Source organism: Chiloscyllium plagiosum, unplaced genomic scaffold (assembly GCF_037043375.1).
Source record: "Chiloscyllium plagiosum isolate Xiang-an unplaced genomic scaffold, Cpla_swu_hap1 HiC_scaffold_14, whole genome shotgun sequence".
NCBI classification, from domain to species: Eukaryota; Metazoa; Chordata; class Chondrichthyes; order Orectolobiformes; family Hemiscylliidae; genus Chiloscyllium; species Chiloscyllium plagiosum.
The window spans coordinates 84679726-84699021 of record NW_028270152.1 but is presented as its reverse complement, the minus strand read 5'-3'; positions in this window follow the sequence as shown (position 1 = coordinate 84699021).

The window sequence follows — 19296 nt, the reverse complement described above, 5'->3', positions numbered from 1 at the left end:
TGCGTGCCTGTGTGTCTGTATACATCTCTGTGGGTGTATGCGTGTGCATGTGTGTGGGGAATGTGGGTATCTCTGGAGGGGTGGGTGTGGGCATCTGTCTGTATGTGATTGTGTGAGTCCCTGTGTTTGTGCCTGTGTGAGAGTGTATATGTGCGTGTGTGAGGAGTGTGGGTGTCTGTGCGTTGGGGGGAGTGTGGATGCCTGCGTGGGTGGGAAGTGTGGCTGTCTGATTGTGTGTCTCTGTCTGTCTGTGTCTGTGTCTGTTTCTATGTCTGTGTGTGTGTGTGTGTATGTGCCTGTGTTGAAAGAGTGTGGTGCTGAAAAATACACAACTGCTCAGGCAGCATCCAAAGAGAAGGGTAGTCGAAATATCGAGCATAATCCCTTCATTCGGAATGAGGCTTGTTGGCCAAGGGATAAACACCAAGGGGAGCAAAGTAACAGGGAAGGCGATTGTTAAATGAAGGTGGGGTGAAGGTGATAGGTTGGAGCGGAGGGTGGAGTGGATAGGTGGGAAGGATGTTGGACAGGTAGGACAGTTCAAGAAGGAGGTGCCGATTTGGAGGGTTGGATCTGGAATAAGGAGGGGGAGGGGAAATGAGGAAACTGGTGAAATCTGTGGCTGTGTGTGTGCGCGCGTCTGCGTGCGCAGCGCGCGCACGTGTGCACTGGTCGGCGTGCGTATGTATATGTGTGCCTGTTTGTGTGCCTGTGTGTGTCTCTACCTCTGGGTTTTTGTGTGTGTGGGGGGGTGTGTCTGTGTGAGTGTACCTGTGTGGGTGTGGGGTTTCTGTGAGTACGTGTGTGTGTGTGCAGCTGTTGTGTGTATGCATGTGAGTCTGTTTCTATGAGTGTGTTTGGACATCTATGTATCTGTTTGTCTGTGTCTGTTTTTGTCTGTTCCTGTGATTATCTGTCTGTGTCTGACTCTGTGTATGTTTGTGTGTGTGCCTGGCTCTGTGAGTGCGTGTGCATGTCTGTGGTGTGTGTCCATGAGTGTGTGTGTGTCTGTGGGTGTGTGTCTGTGTATTTGTGTATGCGTGTGTGTGTGTATGGATGTGTATGTGTCTGTGTCTGTGTGTTTATGTGTGTATGTCTGTGTGTGTATCTATGGGTGTGTGTGTCTGTGTCTGTGTGCTTATATGTGTGTGCGTCTGTGTGTGTCTGTGTGTATCTGTGTGTGTGTCTGTGGGTGTGTGCCTGTGTCTGTGTGTTTATATGTGTGTGTGTCTGTGTGTATGTGTGTGTGTGTGTGTGCGTGTGTGTGTGTGTGTGTGTGTATGTTTGTGTGCGTGTGTGCCTGTCTGTATGTGTTGATGGTGCTGTGGGCTGCTGCCCTCCCTCTCCCTGTCCCAAACTGAATCCCTGATGATTTTCATTCTACACCCCTACCGTACAGTGGTGTGGGGAGGCCAGCAGAGACTGACAACAAAAGAAAGCTCAGCAGGTCTTATGGCATCCGTGGACAGACATGAAAGGACACTTCCTCGGATCTCATGTGAGGGGTATATTACATCAATTTAAGCACCATAGAAACTGCCAGAGTCGTTCCACATTTATACACACAGACGCACACTAATACAGAGACGTATAGATATCCACTAACAAACAGAAACTAAGACAGACATAGTGTCCATCAGTATTTCTCTTGCTGCGTGGTATCCTTATCAATAATTCAATCATTCTGTCTGATGTGTGTCAGTATTTAAATCTGTTCTCAGGGAGTGTATTAGTATTGCAATTGCTCACAATATTGAGTGAGTCAGTATTTCTGTGTGGCATGTGACTGTAGGACAATTTCAATGTTTGCAGATACTAAAACTGGAAGTATTATAAAGTGTGTGGAGGACACTATGGTCTCCAACAGGACAGTGATACGTTACTGTAGTTTTCAGGTTTATGGCAGATCAGGATCAATGAGATGATGCACCTTGGTCGGAATAATTCTAAAAGCCAATATAAAACATTCTGTACCACTATAAAGGGGTTGTAGGAGCAGAGAACGCTGGGTGTATATAAGCACAGATTATTGAAGATGTAGGACAAGTGGGGAGAGCAGTAACTGTCACAGATTAGTTTCAGTATCTGAGTTGTTTACAGGAGGAGGTGTAGGAGGAAGCTTCCGTGCTCCCTTACTGGGTGGTGGTGGAGACGATATCCTGCCCACCGACACCGTGGGGATTCCATTTGCACCAGCTTGACACAAAAGGGAGATCGAATCAGGGCCACATCTACTAAGTTGTGCTGGGCAATGGAACAGACAGTGAGTTTACAGTGAGAATTGGCTTCACTGAAAATTGCTCCTTACTCGGTCGGTGGGACGTGGATGTTTCAGATTCTCCACACGCGTCATCTCTGTCCTCTCCAGCTCCTATTAGGGTCCTCCCCACATGGCGGGGGGAGGGGTGTGAGGGAACGGGTATCGGGCACTCCACCATCTGGCTTGACCCTTACTGTCTTATTCCAGGCTTTTTCTCCTGGAATGGGAGAAAGGGAATGAGAGAGAGAGGATGGGGGACTGTGATCCTGCTGTTAGTACTGGTCCAGGTGGCGAATGGGGACATGGTGCAGTGTCCGTAGGGAGCCAGTCCACAGTGTTGTGTCTATGCAGTGTTATTAGTGCCGTGGGTAAAGTGGATCGAGAGAGCGAGCGAGAGAGAGAGACAGACAGAGAGATAGAGCGACCATAATTATGTTCGTTTTAAAATAGTGATGGGAAAGGATAGACCAGATTTAAAAGTTGAAGTTCTAAATTGGAGAAAGGCCAATTTTGACGGTATTAGGCAAGAACGTTCGAACGCTGTTTGGAGGCAGATTTCACAGGTAAAGGGTTGGCTGTAAAATGGGAAGCCTTCAGAAATGAGAAAACAAGAATCCAGTGAAACTATATTCCTGTTAGGGTGAAAGGAAAGGCTGGTAGGTATATGGAATGCTGGATAACTAAAGCAATTGAGAGTTTGGTTAAGAAAAAGAAGGAAGCATATGACAGTACAGACAGGATAGATCAATTGAATCTTTGGTAGAGTATAAAGGAAGTTGGAGTATACTTAAGAGGGAAATCAGGAGGGCAAAAAGTGGACATGAGATCGCTTTGGTAAATAGAATTAAGGGGAATCCAAAGGGTTATGACAAATATATGAAGGAAAAAAGGGTAAGAAAGGAGAGAATAGGGCAGTCATTGTGGAGAGTCACAGGAAATGCGGGAGATACTTAATAAATGTTTTGCATCAGTATTTACTGTGGAAAAGGATATGGAAGATATAGACTGTAGGAAAATAGATGCTGGTATCCTGCAATATGTCTAGATTACAGAGGTTTAAGTGCTGGATGTCTTGAAACGGGTAAATACGGATAAAGCCCCAGGACTTGCTCAGGTGTATTTAAGAACTCTGTGGGAAGCCAGAGAATTGATTGCTGGGCCTCTTGCTGAGGTACTTGTATCATCGATAGTCACAGGTAAGGTACCAGAAGACTAGTAGTGCCACTGTTAAAGAAGGGTAGTAAAGACAAGCCAGGAAACTAAAGACCGGTGAGCCTGACCGCAGGGGTGGGCAAGTTGTAGGAGGGAATCATGAGGGATAGGATGTACATGGATTTGGAAAGGCAAGGACCGATTGGGATAGTCAACATGGCTTTGTCCGTTGGAAATCATGTCTCACAAATTTGATTGAGTTTTTTGAAGAAGTAACAAATAAGATTGATGAGGGCAGAGCAGTAGATGTGATCTATATGGACTTCAGTCAGGCGTCCGACGAGGTTCCCCATGGGAGACTGATTAGTAAGGTTAGATGTCATAGCATATCGGGGGAAGTAGCCATTTGGATAGCGAACTGGCTTAAAGGTAGAAGATAGAGGGTGGTGGCGGAGAGTTGTTTTTCAAACTGGAGGCCTGTGACCAGTGGAATGCAACGAAGATTAGTGCTGAGTCCTCTACTATTTGCCATTTACAGAAATGATTTGTGTGCGAGCATAAGAGGTACAGTTAATAAGTTTGCAGATGACACCAAATTGGAGGTGAATTGGACAGCGAAGAGGATTAGTTCAGATTACAACAGGATTTGAACCAAATGGGCCAATGTGTTAAGAAGTCGCAGGTGGAGTTTAATTCAGGTAAATGCGTGGTGCTGCATTTTGGGAAAGCAAATCTTAGCGGGACTTATACACTTAATGGTAAGGTCCTAGGCTGTGTTGCTATACAAAGAGAAGTTGGAGTACAGGTTCATAGCTCCTTAAAGTGGAGTCGCAGGTAGATAGGATAGTGAAGACGGCGTTTTGTATGCTTTCCTTTATTGATCAGAGTATTCAGTACAAGAGTTGGGATGTCATGTTGCGCTGAACAGGACATTGGTTCGACCACTGTTGGAATATTGCGTGCAATTCTGGTCTCCTTCCTATCGGAAAGATGTTGTGAAACTTCAAAGGGTTCAGAATATATTTACAAGGATATTGCCAGGATTGGAGGATTTGAGGTACAGGGAGACGCTAGACAGACTGGGGCTGTTTTCCCTGGAACGTCGGAGGCTGAGGGGAGACCTTAGTGAGGTTTACAATATTATGCGGGGCATGGATATGATAAATAGACAAAGTCTTTACCCAGGGGTGGGGGAGTCAAGAACGAGAGGGCATAGGTTTAGGATGAGAGGGGAAAGATATAAAAGAGACCTAGGGCAACATTTTCATGCAGAAGGTGGTACATGTATGGAATGAGCTGCCAGAGGAAGTGGTGGAGACTGGTACAATTGCAACATTTAAGAGGCATTTCGATGGGTATATGAATAGAAAGGGTTTGGAGGGATATGGACCGGGTGCTGGCAAGTGGGACTAGATTGGGTTGTGATATCTGGTCGACATGGATGGGTTGGACCGAAGGTTATGTTTCAATGCTGTACATCGCTATGACTCTTTGACACATTGAGATGGGGGTGGCGGACGTGTTGCCTGAGAGCGGTGGAGCATGGGAGTAGATGCTGTAACAGATATACCGTGAGTGTGAGGGAGCAGGAAGCATTTGGCCACCCTTATCCTGACAGAGTGGAGAAGGTTATTGATGCTTTTCCTGTATTGCTCAACATTTCCTCAGACGGCAGATACTGCACTGAACTGGGTGGTGAGCTCAGACCATACTCGGAGGGTCTGGTATTGTGGCCCACTCTGGGAAGAGAATGGTCCTCCTATGGACTAGCTCATTCACCAGATTATCCGCGTCTCTGTTGACAAACCGTGGTGTAATTTGCCCTGAGCTGCCATGCTCTGGGTAAACTATGAAGGGCAACTCCAAACAGAGAAACCTCAACCGTGTGCCCATTGGCCTTTAAAGATGCACCAGTGTCAGGGATCACGGAATATCTGGGGTCATGCGGGCGTTCGTGAATATCTCCAGCAATGATAGGTTGGGGAATCGGGCTGGCATTAAATAAGAGGGACACCATTGGGTGGGGTGGGTAGTTAATGAGATGAGTTCGATAAGATTGCACCAGGAGACTAGTTCAGTCTCATTCAGACAATCCTTTCGTCACTCTCAATGAAAATGTTATTGAGACAAGTTATTGTTAGATTCAACCGAATGAGTCGAAAACTCTGCTGACCCTACTCCCAGTTACAACGCTGCAGAACAAATGATCATCCAATACTCTTCATTATCTGAAATCACATCAATAACCTGTTCACCCATCATTCCTAAACACTGGTGCATGTTGCAGCAGACTTGAAATGTCTTCATTTCAGCATTCTCGAACCTGTGAGCAAAACCATCCATGACATTGTCTCTAAGTCAGCCCAACTCTGTCTATTCCCCAAACTCCTCCCATTTAATGATTCCCCCGCCATCTCGCTTTGGCAGTGATGTTCACACCGATAGCACCCCTGTGTCATGACACATTGGAGATTTGGAACTGTAAATGGATGGGAGCTGCATATCCTGTCAATTCCAGCATGGGCTGCAAGTTTTCCTACGCTGGGCAGTGATCTCACACAATGTTACTGAACAATGCACTGGGATGATGAACACAGTTCCACAGCCTGATTTCATATCTCATCTGGGTTTATAGATCAATGCACTGCTGTGGTCTGCAGACCTTTCCACTCTGGATAGATTGTGGGTTGCGTTGTACAGAACACCAGTCCGAACTGCACAGTGCTCCCTGCTGAACACATGTCTCATCTGGGGTTATAGATCAATGCACTGCTGAGGTCTGCACAGTGTTCCACTCTGGACTGATTGCAGCGTGGTGTTCAGCAGTACTCTAGCCTGGTCTGCGCAGTGTTCCATGCTGACACATATTTCCTCTGGGGTTATGGTGTCTAATCTGATTCTATAAGGTGGAATGAGAATGTGATATAACTGATGACTTCAGTTGAAATGGCAATGCCTTTATTTTCGTTCTCAATCATGTGATTGGACACTCCAAATTCTGACTTGTCCGGCCATTCCCATTCTTCAGTCTGCCTCCATCGTACAGTTAGTTGTTATACCATGAGTAACTGTCCAGTTTCAGTGTGAATAACTGTTCTGTCTATTTCCCTGGCCTTTGGCCTTACTCACCCTGGAGCATCGGGATATACTTCGATAAACCTCAGTAAGGTCACTAATCAGAACCAACACTGCAGGGAAGATAGCCCGAGCCCATTCATACTCTCCGTGTAGATCAACATCACTCGCAACCATCACCCGACACAACACTGTTAATATACTTGGAAATCTTTTCAGCATGCTTTCAGGTTTAACAACATCGTTCCTACAGCAGTGAAAACAGAATTAAAGGGGGTATTTCAGAAGTGGCTGAGCTGAGATTGTAGGCGAAGGTGAATATTGCACATGCGGGAGATTAGAGTCAAGAGTCTTGTGCTGGAAAAGCACAGCAGATCAGGCAGCATCCGAGGATCAGAAGAATCGATTTTTCTGGAAAAAGTCCAAACTCTGATGAAGGGCTTTTGCCCCAAACGTCGAATTTTCCTGCTCCTCGGACGCTGCCGGTCGTGCTGTGCTCAGCACACTCTGAACCCAGTGTAAATCCCAGATTGCCTCCTTCTTCAAGATAGCAATTTCCCATCGCAAATGGTCTATGATACCATCCAGAGCATCTCATCCACTTCCTGCACCTCCGCCTTCGAATCCTACCCCTCGCAATCCAACAGGGAAAGAACACCCTGTTCCTCACCTTACACCCCACCAAACCTCCAGATACAATGCATTATTCTCTCCCGTTTGTGCCACCTACAAACAGACTCCACCACAAGGGATATACCTCCCTACAACCCCGATCTGCTTTCTATAAAGAATATTCGCAGCGTGACTCCTTTATCAGGACCACGCCAACCACCAATCCACTCCTGGCACCTTTCCCTGCCACCACAAGTATTGGAAAAACTGGACTCTCACCACCGTCCGAAATCCTAAAGTATACTTCCACATTATTTGGAGTATTACCTGCACGTCCACAGACGTCGCCTACAATATCCATTGTTCCTGATGTTTGCTTGACATTGTGGAGACTGGACGCCAATGCACGGAACACTTCAGAGAGCATTACTGGCGCACCCGCACCAACCAACCCCAGCAACCCGTGGATGAACAGTTTAATTCCTCCTTTCACTCTGCCATGGACATGCAGGGCCTCCTCCCCCGCCAAACCTTAACCACTCGACGTCTGGACGAAGAGAGACAATCTTCTGCCTTGGGGCCCTGCACCCACATGTGATCAATATGGATTTCACCAGCTTTCTCTTTTCCCCTCCCCCCACCTTATCCTAGATCCAACCTTCCAAATCAGCACCGCCAATGGCCTGCCCTACCTGTCCATCATCCTTCCCACCTTTCTGCTCCACCCTCCTCTCCGACATATCACCTCCAACCCCAACTTCATCTACCTATAATATTATCAGCTACCTTCCCCAACCCCATCCCCTTCCCATTTACCTCTCAGTACCCTTGGGCCACAAGCCTCATTCCTGATGAAGGACTTACACAAGTAATATCGATGCGCCTCTGATGCTGCTTGACATGCTGTGCTATTCCAGCACCACATTCTCGACTCTGATCTGCAGCATTTTCAATCCTCACTTTCTTCCTTGAGTTACTGTATCCCGAAAGTTCCCCACCAGACATTTTATGCAGCTGGTCTGTTATTTTATCCCTGTCTCATTTATAAACATAGTGGGGCATATGCAGCCCTGCAGTGCTCTGGCAATAATTCCATGTACATGGAAAAAGTTAGTAAAAAGGAAAAATTTAAAGTCAGTCTTTCAGTCAACCTCATCCATTCCATCAAGACTGAGTAAATATTGCCTTTTATTATGACATGAAATGTTATGCAATGAAGTGGTAGCTGATTCTGTTTGTTCGGTGACTGTAATTAATATCAGTCTCCATGGATTCTAATTATCCCAGTGGAGAGTTGCCATCTTTTAATGATAAATGGGCACCATTCAATGTGTTATCCCAAAGTATGAGAGGGAGCATCATTGACAGCCCTAACAGAGATCAGCAGCTCCAGATAGAGAAGGGGAGGAGAGATCATAATCCGAGAACATTAGATTGGAATGTTCCAACAATGGATCGGAATCTGAGAACATTGGACCGGGATGTTCCAACTTTGGATCAGAATCTGAGAACATCAGACTGGGATGTTCCAACAATGGATAAGGGATTATCCGATTATGTTTGGTTTCTTTCTAATTTTTATGATTGGTTGACATTATCATTGCGGATCTATTATGTCCTTCGGATTATTCAATATTTTTATTATCCTCTCCTGTCTATCGTTGGTGTCCCTGGTAAGTCTCATCATCCAGATATGTTGTTTTCTATAAACTAGTTATGACTGCGTTTCTGTTCTCTCATGTAGTCTTCATTTCTTGCCATTATAATTCTTCATGTCGAGTCTCTGAATCCAGATTTTCACTCTGCAGACCACTACTAACTGCATCAGGGAACTTGTTCAATTACTGTCTCCCTCCTTGATTCTGGCAGTGTTCCTCATGGGTCTCTATGTTGACCTACTCACTTTCAGATGTGAACCATCGTCTCACTGTCTTTGTTATTCAAATATTGGGAGTGTAGAGGTCGTTGCCCTCCATTAATTTTACAAACTCGGTTTCCTTCATGGGACTCCATCCCATCCCTGGCCGATTTTATTTTATTCATTTCTGGGGCTAGGGCATGGCTGGCTGACCAGCATTAATAGCCCATTCCTATTTGCCCTTGAGAAGTTGGAGGTCAGCTGCCTTCTTGAATTGCTGCAGACTTCTTGCTGTGAATTGACTCACAATGCCATTAAGAGGGCATTCCAGGATCTTGATCGTACGGGCGGAGGGTATGAGAACGTGAACAAAGCCAACTGAAGTGCATATGCGCTTGTGCCAGAAGCCAATAGAGATTGTTTCAGGAATCTCAAATAGCATCCCGAGTTAAACGTGCATTGAGTTTGAAAAAAAAATCAAAGTAAATTTGAAAGGTGGATAAGGGCATTAAAAGCAGAGCAAACCTACGACACACTTAAAGAGATTCTTACTTGGGAGAAGTTCAAAGATCTACTTCATGCAGTCATGAGAACTAACGTGGAAGAGCAGAGTGTTAAAATGGCACAACTAGATGTTGAAATGGCTGATGATTATCAGGTGATCCATAAATCAAAATTTGGCTTCTGTGAGGGATTGAGAAGAATGTGCGAGATCTTCTTAAAACATATACCTGTGAGAGTAAGGTTTACTGGCGTAGGCCAGGAGTAGCAGATGAAGAGGTTACAACATTAAGAGATGCAGAAGCATGTAATTCTTTTATGCTGAGACAAAAGGAGATATGTCATTCAGAAGGAGTAAGAGAGAAGAGAATTGCTCCATTATGTAACGTGTGGTTGGAGTGTCCAGTGAAACAATCAACAGAAATATTTCACAGTTGGGAATGAGGCTTTGAGCTTGGTGTTGGCGTTGCACCATTTCAGCATTTACATTGCCAATAACATGTCTGATCAAAATCTATATACTGATCATAACATCTATAAGTTTTTGGACAAATTTAGGGAGAATACTTCCAGTCTGTTCAGATCGAGGTTACTATTGTTGCTATTCAATTTGGAAGTGATACAGGTGGCAGGACGAGAAACTGTACTTGCTGCCACCTTGTTGAGACTTGGATGAAGAAAGACAGAGGTATTTTGTGGCTGGAGTAAACTGACTGAGATAGAATGGAGTTGCGAATGTTTGCATGCTTATTGTCAATAAAAAAAAACGTGTATTGTAGTCTACTAATACAGTAAGAACAAGGGGCTTAAAATGAAGCTACAGTTGTATCTTGGTGTTTCACTTTTTTTCAAAGGGGGAGGTTTGACGATACTGTCACTTTAAAAAGATTATTTCCCTTGGTGATTTTTGAAGACAGGTCTTAAAGGCAGAAGTGCAGAATTGCCGACTGACAATGACTGAATTAAATAACTGAGGAGGCCTTTAGGTTTTATTAAAACGATGGGAACAATGGAAGGGCAGCGGCCAGCTCTCACAGACCAGGTTTACTCGTTTTGTTTTTAGCTGCAGCATTCAGCGGCTGCTTGGGATCCCAGAAGGGTTGGAAGTTTCAATGCATGATCCACAGCTGCTCTTCTCTCTGAGAATTCTTCTAATATTGTTATTTTCTAGACTGCAAAACTGTACATAAGAATCTGCATTTGAGTTTATCTTTGTGTCAAGCGGTGTGTACCAAGAAGGTAAAGCATCTATTGTTTGTGCATGTGTTCCAACATATAAACTAATGCAATTGATCTTTTCTTGACTGAAGTTTAACTAAAGCGTTTGAAAAGATTGTATTTTGCTTCACGACATATCTACGGATAAAATAAGGAAAGGTTTGCGCTGGAGAAACCTTCTTAAATATTTTACGGGTGTTTCGTCTGATCCATATCTCTCATAACTCAGGGGCTTCTGACTGGCTCCTGTTATTGAAAAGTGAGTGAAGGGGCTGGGGATGGTTTGCTGGAGGTCGTGCTGTGAGCTATCTCAGACATTCAGGGAGACCTGAGGATTGCTGACCCAGCTATGGATAGAACATGGGGAGTGTAGTTAGAGCATCTGAGTGTGTAATATGAACAAATGGAGCAGAGGCTGCAGAGAGGCGAAGCTCTGAAACCACGGAGTGAGTGTTTGTGGGGAAAGGGATCTGCTGTATCCACCTCGGGATTTCCAGGAACAGCTTCCCAAACCCCACTTAAACCAGGAGCAGAGTGTGAGTGGACCCTGTGAGCGGTGTCACCTCCTACAACACGACCTGCAGCTTCATACCGGGGGAGGACGGTGCTGTCAATGGTTGTTAGGGTCACAGTTGTATTCAGCTTCTATGATCCAGAACTTTCCAGGCAGGAGTGGGTGACATATCCATCATCTCGCAGTTTGTCGACATCACTGGTAATGTTCTGTCAAACTGATTTAGACTGATTTATCCGGAGTGCCTGTTTCCTGTTTGATAACCAGCCCTTCCCTATTCCTGTGTAACATAGTCGAAAGGCTAAATAAGAACAAGGAACATCAGTCAGTAATTCAGCCCCTCGAGCCTGCCCCACCATTTAATACAATCATGGCTGATGTCATTCCGCCCCCTGTTCCACTTTCTTACCATCTCCATATTGAATCTCTGGTCTCTTGCTGTAGATTGCAGCACATGAGAAAATATCAACTCCACATCAACACTTCCAATTACTTTTAGCATTTTACAGACGTTAATGAGATCTCCTTCCACTATTATAAACTTGACAGTATCGGCCTGGACTGTGCAATCTCTTTTCATAAGACAAACCCCTCATCTCTGCAATCAATCGAATGAACCTCTTCTGAATTACCACCAATGTAAATGCGTCCTTCCACAAGTCAGGGCACTAAAACTGTCAACCATTTGCAGCCTCAATAATGTCTTGTACAGCTACAGCAACACTCCCTATCTTTCTACTCTATCCTTTTACAAATATAAACTGAAACTACACTTGCCTTTCCCATTTCTTGCTGTACCTGCATGCAGGTTTTCTGTGATATACACGTGAACACACTGACCCCTCTGCACTTGAGCACTTTGAAGTTTCTCTCCATTTAGATAATAATTTGCCTTTCTACTTTGCGGACCAATTTGATAAATCTCATAGTTGTCCACTTCAATTTACATTGACAAGTATTAGCCCATTCACCCAACCCATCCAGACTCACTTTTAAACCTCTTTCATCTTCATTCCGAAGTAATTTACTACCGATGTTAGTGTCATCTGAAAACTTGGCTGTGGTATTTTCTATCCTATCAACCGAGTAATACTATTGTTGAAAACGAGTTAATGCATGAGTACAGAAATCTGTGGCACCTACAAGTTACATTTGCCAAAATAAAATGATACATTTATTCCATCTGACTGCATTTTGTTGGTTCACCAATCCTCCATCCAAGCTAATAAATTAGTCCTAAACCCATGCTGTCTGATCTTAATGCTTACACTTTGGAGAAACGATATATCCAAACTATTCTGATATATTCCATCTCCAGGATTCCCACTATCCACTTTGTTTGTGACATCGTAAATAACTCAAGCAAACAATTCAAACACGATTTAGCCTTCGTAAAATCTTGTTGACTCTGATGGATTGTGCTTTATCTTTGCAAGTGTCCTGAACAATGTATTCTAACAACTTTCCTAAACATACTATAGTTTATCGTTACACCTTACTCCCTCCAGTATACAGTTATTATAAGTTCTTCCCTTTTGAAAACCTTTACTTTTTCTTTAATTCCTGTTTAATGGTCATAAGGCTTTCAGAGATCTGCTACAACTGCTCTGTGGCTGAATGGACCCATCATTCTGCTGGTGTGCAAACTCGATGGACTGACGTCTTTCTGCTGTTCTCATGTTGTCGTGTCCAAGGCCAGAATGACCTCCTCCTGTTGATGTCTTAGACGATTGGGGGATTATGGAATCTTCCTGTTCCTGTGTAACAGCTCGAGAGGCTGATGGGCCTTCTCATATTCCTCCATAACAGGCTGGAGAAACTGAACGGTCTCCTCATGCATCCCTGAGATGAGACCGAGGGAGAATTGGTCTTCTCCTGTTCCCTTACAACAGACACGTGTCTGAATTATCTCCTCCTTTCTCATTAAAAATAGTTTCACGTTGGTTGTATCCGAATCCAATTCACTTGCAAAAGTCTCAGTGGGGCTGAATGGCCTCCTGTTATCCCAGCGTAACAATCTCCAGTCACTGTGCGATCTCTTCCAGTTCCTGTTTAACAGACGTGAGGAGGGTGAATGGACTGATCCTGTTGCTGTGTAATAGGATAATGGTCCGTTATCGCCTACTCTGGGTCCGGGGTTATAGGCTCGAAGGGCTGATTGGCCTCCTCCTGTAACAGCATATCAGACTCCAGGGGCAGAATAGCCTCGTCCTGCTCTGGTGTAACAGTGTTGAAGGCCTGAATATTCTTCTGTTGTTCCTGTGTGTAATTGGCTTCTATGGCTGACTCCGTCTGGTAATCTATGCTGAAATAAGTTCATCTTTCATTCTGGTAAAGTCCAATGTGTAAGAAAAGGATGGTCAATCTGACCATCCTTTTCTTACAAACTAACAGCTTCATTACACGAATCAGTTGAGGGAACCATCTCAGAACTGCTTCCAATGTAACAATATCAGTGAGGAGATTAAATCAGTGCACACTATTCCAGATGTGATCTCACTAAGATCCTGTACAGCAGCAGCAACGCTTTACCAGCCTTCTGTAAGGTCCCCACCCAGATTAGAGCAGGTTCAGCTGTCGCGGGGAATACACAGCATTGTTGAAAGGTCATTGTCCTTCTCTACTCCACCAGCATAACAGGAGATCTGGAGAAAATCTCACAATAAATCTTGAGAAGATCGTGATGATGTGGCGAGATGATTTCTACCATTAGTCTCCCCAGAACGAACTTCACTGAATCCTGAAAGGTGGACCTCAGAAACAACAATGAGAAGCAAACATTGATGGGACTTAAATATTAAAGTGAAAGCAGCAACACAAATGTTGGGCTTGTAATAAAGCAGGAAATGGGATATACACGTTTGTGGGTACTGCAGTAATAATGTACTGTTTAAACTATATCTAAGCTGTGTTAACACAGCTGAATGTTAATGCTGGGAAAATGGATATCATGAGTATGTGTGAGATGGCTTGCGTTAACCGAGGTCGAGATCAGGTTATTTAGGAATTCATGTTGGATGATCAGAAGAGCTAATTGAAAACTTTGCTGTAAAGGACCTTTTGGGAACAGTGACCAGAACTTTTTATTTGAGATTAGATTCCCCACAGTATGGAAACAGGCCCTTCGGACCAAAACGTCTACATCAAACCTCCAAAGAGTTACCCACCCAAACCGGTTTCCCTCTGAGTAATGCACCTACCGCTATTGGCAGTTTTTTCTGGCCAATTCACTTGACCTGCACATCTTTGGACTTTGGGAGGGACCAAAGTACACGAAGGAAACCCACCCGGACACGGGGAGAATCTGCAAATTCAACACAGACAGTCATCCGAGTCTGGAATCAAATAGGGGTCACTTTTGTTGTTAGGCTGCACTGCTCGACAATGAAGCACGGTGCTTCCTCTATTGGTTTTCTGATGTTTGTGTACACAACCGTTTTTGTTGTATTTGAAATAACGATTACGAATCTGAGCTATGCAAGCCATGAAGGCGTGAGCAGAAAGTGGGGACTGCAGATTTTGGAGGTCAGAGTCGAAGAATGTGCTTCTGGATGATCACAACTGGTCAGGCAGCATATTAGTCGCATAAGAAATGACGTTTCAGGCATTAGCCCTTCATCAGGAATGAGGCTTATAGGCCAAGGAGGGGTGGGAGATAAATGGGACGGTGGTGTGGCGGGGGGCAGGAAGCCTGGAATGTGAGAGGTAGATGAAGGTGGGGTTGAAACTGATGGGTAATGAAGGGAGACAAAACACTTCATCTACTGCATCCATTAAACCCAATTTGGTCTTCTCTACATTCACACGACAGGACGTCAACTTGTGGATCATTTTAGAGACCGACTCTGGCACAGCCACACTGGCCAACCTCACCACCTTGTGGCTAAACACTTTAACTCCCCCTCCCACTCCACCAAGGGCATGCAGGTCCTGTGCGTCCTCCTTCGTCAAACCCTAACAACTTGAAAATGGAGGAAGAACGCCTCATTGTCCGCCATGGGACCCTTCAACTACAGGGGATCAATGTGGATTTCACCAGTTTCCCCATATCCCCAAACCCCACCTTATCCCAGTCCAAACTTCTAACTCAGCACCGTCATCCACAATGTCCCTACGTGTCCATCTTCCTTCCCACCTATCCAATCCAACCTCCTCTCCGACCTATCACTTTCGCACACCCCACTTCATCTACCTATTAGATCAAAGGAAGCAGCTTAGAGAATGCAAAGTGCAGTAGTAAGCCAGTGGATTCAGAGAAATATAGGACCCAGCAAAGGAGGACCAAGAAACTGAGAAAAAAAAATCATAAAGAGAAAAAGCATGCAAACAAAAAACAACGTAAAAACTGTTATAAAACTTCTAACACTGTATGAAACAATAATAAAAACAAGATCAAACGTGGAACAGTGAGTGTGCGGACAGGGTAATTTATTGTAAAGAACAGAGACATTACAGGGAAAAGAAACAGCTTCTTTATGTCTGTCTTCATGGAAGAATATCCAGATTTTCTCCCAGAAATACCAAGTGACTATGGGACTTGTGTCAGTAAAGTTTAAGATCATTCATATCAGTGATGAGGTAGCATTTGAAAAGACAGCTGGATTGAGTGTTGATAAATCTGACAGACCAGATTTACTTCATACAAACATTTCAGTGGAAGCGGCAATAGTCATATTGATTGCATTACGGATTTTCATGTGATTTTCCGACACATTCCTGAAAGGTAGATAGCCATTAGGGATAAGGGTTAAGTGACGGTTATAAATATTATCCGTCAGTTTAAGAAAGTATGAAGATGGAGAGTGTTGATCTACACACCAGGTAATTTGTCATCCGCAGTCGGGTGTCTGTTGGACTCAATCACAAAGAACATGCTAACCGATATATAGAATGTAATGGCAAAATTGGGGAGTGTGATACTGCATCGATGAAACGAAAATCAGAAGTGGCAAACATTTTTTTGGAATGGTTTGAAGATGATTCCTGTCGACATCAGCAATAAGGAACCAATGGATAACGTATAGTTCGATATTCAGGAGCATTTTTTTAAGAACTCGCATACTAATATCATAACAAAAGTTAAGGCGAAAGGTATTGGGCCGAACAAATGCAAATGGGAAAGTAAAATTAGGTTGCTGAGACAAAACTGAGAGTATTGTGTACTGCTGTGCAGTCTCCATCGAAGAAAGAATATACTGAGTACAGAGGAACTGCAAAAAGCATTCTCCAGATTAATCCCTCAGATGGTAAGATTGTCTGACTGGGAAACTCAGCCTGTGATCTCGAATTTCAAATAACGAGAGGTGATCGTAGTGAATCTTAGAAACATAGAGGGGACGGAATAACAGAAGGACGTGGAAAACTGCATTCAGGCGAGAATAGTCGCCACGGACAAGTAGAACAGAATAATCAGTGAACAGTTCGTGTCCATTAGAAACCTAGGGGGCAATCTGTGTGTGAAGCTGGAGAACATTGAAAGATTGTGAATGAGAGCTTTACATCTGTTTTACTTGGGAGAAGTACGAGGCAGCTACAGAATTCGAGAAGATTGATGGGGAAGCTCTTGAACAGACTGATGTAAAACGCAGGAATTTGAGGCTTTGGGTGGTAGAAAATTGGACTGATTGCCAGGTCTGAATGAATTGTAACACAGGCTGCTGTTGGAGGCAAGGGAGGAAAGATCCTGACTGACAGGGTCCGAGCATAGAGGAGGTGCCAGAGGTCTGTAGAACAGCTCATGCGATTCCACTTTACAGTAAGAATGGGAGAGATAGACTAGGGAACTATAGACAAACAGGTATTAGATCACTGTTAGGAGCATACTGGAGAACATAGGGAAAGACAATATTGAAACCCAATCAGAATGGCAAGGCTTGATCAGAGATATACATCATGTCTTTATCAGAGGGAAGTCACACCTAACGAATTTGAATTAGTTTGAGGAAGTCGCTTAATTAGTTTTGCAGCAAGGTCTTCGACAAAACTCCACACGGGAAAGTGAAAAATAAAGTAAAATCGCATGGAATCAATGATAACTTGACAAGTTACAACGAAACTTGTCTTAGTGGCAGGAGGCAGAGGGTGGTGGGAGAAGGCTATTTGTGAGACTGGAGACCAGTGTCCCCTATTGTACCACAGGGATCGGTGCTGTATCTGTTATTGTTTGTGATATTCAAAATAGTGCAGATGTGAATGGGGGGGGGGTGGGGGGGTGATGGATGAAGGGGGTGGAGGTGTGATAAGTAAGTTTGTGTTTGGCCGGTTGGTTGGTAGTGAGGAGGAAGGTCTTTTGTTCCAGAAAAATACACATGGATTGGTCAGATGGGCAGATGGAATGTCAACCTGAAAAATATGACGTGATGTACTTTGGAAGAAGGAACCAGACAGGGGAGGACTCAATGATGGGCAACACACTAGGAAGCTCAGCGGGTGCTTCTCCACACATCCCTGAATGTGACTGGACAGGGTAATTCATTAGTTAAGAAGTGGACCTTGGGTGTAGCAATTATTAATCGGGGCGGAGATAATAAGAGCTGTACACGGCTTTGGTTAGGCAAAGATAGATAACTGTGTGCAATTATGGGATCCACATTACAGCAAGGATGTGATGGTACTGCAGGATGTGCTGAGGAGATTCACCAGGATGTTCCCTGGGATGGAACACAACAGCTATGGAGAGAGGCTGGATAAGCTCGGGTTGTTTACTTTGGAGCAGAGAAGGCTGAGAGGGACGTGATTCAGAAAGATAAGATTACGAGGGGCATGGAGAGGGGAGATAGACAGCAGCTGTTCCTTTTAGTCAGAGAGTCAAGAACAAGGGAGCACACTTTTAAAGTGAAGGGTTTGAGATTTAGTGAGGATTAAAATATAGTTTTTTTTTACCCTTCAATATTGCTTTCAGTGACTGGTGTACAAGGAGCAATATTGGGTGTTGGGGTCAGGAATTTAATTCCTGAGAGGAGAGTTATCACTGGAATCCTCACAGCCATTAAAAAGTGCTTGGACGAAAACTTGGAAGTGCCATAGCATTCCCAGCTATGGGCCTGGTGTAGAAAGGTTGGACAACTGTCGACCCTGACCATCATCACTAAAATACAATCTAAACACGGCCCCTTGGCTTTCAATGGTGTTACCATCACTACATCCACAGTGGACTTCAACATTAAACAAGGCAGCTCACCACCATCTTCTCAAGGGCACCTAGGGACAGGCAATAAATGCTGGCCCAGCCAGTCACACCCAGATTCAAGAAATAAATATTTTTTAAAAAGATCTTAACAAGGGAAGGTTGATTAATTATCATTGGAATCGGTGCTCAGGCCTCAGCTGTTCACAATACCCATTAAGCATTTCGTTGCGGGAATCAAATACAATATATCCCAACCTGCGGACAGAACTAATGGATTTTCAATTGTGATTGGGTGAGGAGGTTGCAAAAAAGCTTCAAGTTGACTATGACAAGTGGAGTGACTGGGCAAATAATGTCAGATGGAAAGCAATGTGGGTAGAGGTGACGGTGTGCCCTTTGGTGGGAACAATAGACTGGAAGCCTATGGTTTGAAAAGGGATTGTTTGAAATATGTTGATCTACACAGGGACGTATGCTCCTGTTTGTTTTTTCCATCTGAGCACCCCTCCGAGGTCCCTGCAGCTCAAGCAGTTCTGAATCCAGAAGGCAATGCTGGGAATGGCATTGGCACGCTGACCAGTGTACATAGACCCACCAAGTGGGGAGGTGTAACATTGAAAAAGATCTGTATCTCCTTGTACACCAGTCACTGAAAGCAATATTGAAGGAAATAAAGCAGTTAGGATGATAAATGGTGTGCTAACCTTCATTTCGAGGGATTTGAGTCCAGGAGTAAGGGTGTCTTACTGCAGCTGTACAGGGCCTTAGTGAGACCCCATCTCGAACACTGTGCAGTATTGTGTGCAAATTCAGTCTCTGTACCGAACAAAGGACAAACCTGACATTGAGGGAGAGCAGCGAAAGATGACCAGGCCGATCTTTGTGATGACAGGCTTGTTGTGGAGCAGTGTTTTGGGTTTAGGAAAATGGGTGGAGATCTCAGTGAGATATATAAAACTCTGAAAGTGTGAGACAGA